The sequence below is a fragment of the Propithecus coquereli genome, unplaced genomic scaffold (assembly GCF_000956105.1).
Source record: "Propithecus coquereli isolate 6110/MARCELLA unplaced genomic scaffold, Pcoq_1.0 Scaffold158, whole genome shotgun sequence".
Classification (NCBI taxonomy): domain Eukaryota; kingdom Metazoa; phylum Chordata; class Mammalia; order Primates; family Indriidae; genus Propithecus; species Propithecus coquereli.
Genome location: NW_012140302.1, coordinates 5265531 through 5267524, shown reverse-complemented (window position 1 = coordinate 5267524; position 1994 = coordinate 5265531).

Below are 1994 nucleotides of genomic sequence, written 5' to 3'. Positions count from 1 at the left end.
TCTGGTTACCTTAGTGAGAGGTTTGATAACTAATACAAGAAGATATCTTAAAATCTTGATTCCAAATGGAGTGATTGAGCTCTTTGGAATAATATTTACTGAAATTTTTTTTAAAAAACTTTCTTTGGGTCTTTGCTCAAAAGTTTATCTTCTCTGAGAGGCCTTCCCTGGCCATAAACAATCCATCCACCACACTCTGCCATCCTCCAATGTGTACCTTCAGCTCCCTGCTGTGGTCTCCTCAGCTCTCGTCACAACCAGATCTTATGCCGTGTTTATTTGTTCATCTCTTGTCTTCCCAAACAGAAGAAAGTTCCATTAGGGCAGGGATTTTTTGTTTTATTTATTTAGTTTTTTACTATATCTTTATTGCTAGTCAAATATAGGCCCTCAATATTTGTTGGATGGATTCATTAAGTTATAGTGGTAAACAAGGGAGATTAGATCTACATTCTTTTGGAACTAAGTTTTAATTATGAGAAGATAAACAAAAAACAAAATTTGAGTGATTAGTGCTGTGAAAAAATATGGAAATATGATAGAGAATGGCTGGGGGAAGGGCTCTAGTTTAGATTAGGAAGTCAAGGGAGGCCCTGTTCAATAGATAATATCTGAGGAACAGTTACAAACAAATTGTGCAACTTGGAGACAGAATCCTCTAATGCAAAAATCTTTTAATGCCTGCATCCCTGTAATGACAAAGCCATGAGAATAATGGATGAAGGAGGAGGGATAAACAGGGCCAGGCATGGTGCATCTGGTAGGTCATGGTAAGGGATCTGAATTATATTCTGAGTGTATGGGAAGTTTTGAAAGATTTCAAATAGGTAAAGGAAAACGTTTAATTTGTGGTTTTTTTTTTTTCAAAGAACACTTTGGGCTGCCATGTAAAGAGTAGATTGAGTAGTAGAGTAGTAGTAGTAGAGTTAAAGCTGAGAAACAAGATAGGCGGCCGCTTCATCCTGTCTTGAAGAAGAGAGTGACTCAGTTTATGTCAGTAATGTTGGAAATGGAGAAGAGAGGTAGAGCTTGGAATAGTTTATATTTTCAAGGTGATGGCAGGGACGTATTAATAATTAAGGATAACTCCTAGGTTTCTGGCCAGTATTAGGTAGATGTTTGTGTCATTTACTACAAAGAAGAAGGCTGGGGTAATATCAGATTTGGTGCAGTGGGAATCAAGAGTTCTATTTTAGCCATGTTTAGACTCATAATTTTGTTACACATTAGTGAGAAAAATGTGAGTGAAGTTAGGCAGTTGGAATTACCTTTTTTGATGCTCAATGTAGAAGATTGGAAATACAAATTTGAAAGTCATCAATATGTAGATGGGATTTAAAGCATTGATACTATAAGATATTTTCTAGGGAGACAGCATAAACAGAGAAGAATGGACGCCCTGGCAAGGGCATAGGAATCTTAGAAGTCTATTTCTAAAATTTCCACATACCCCAGATTTTCTGATATGTAGCCCAACAGCAGAAGCATTGCTAATAACTTCATTTTAAGGGTTTCCATAGGTAAAGGGCTAAAGCAAGCAAGGGAGAAAATGGGTAAATAAAAAGGAAACAGGAAAACATGTCTGGATTTAGTCACAGGGGTTTAGAAAGGCATTATAGTATAAGTCTAAGGCAAAAGCACCTGCTTCTCAATCTGGGTATACCCATTTCCCATTTCTCAACAATCAGTGAGAACATTTTCAAGAATTAATTCAAGAATCCAAATGATTTCTGTGTAATTTCTCCAGCGTAGCAAACCCATTAGTAATAATCAAAGAAAAGGAGCAAGGGACTAAGAAAGTTACTGCACAGGAAAGTAATTAAACCTGATATGTATACATGATAATTTATATACATTTTTATTTTTCAGGTGAAAATTGAATATTGACTTATGGTTTGACTTAAATTATAAAATGCAATTTTAACTTTGAAGCCATTAAAAAAAAAAAGGAAAGGCCAGGTGCGGTGGCTGTAACCCTACCACTCTGGGAGGCC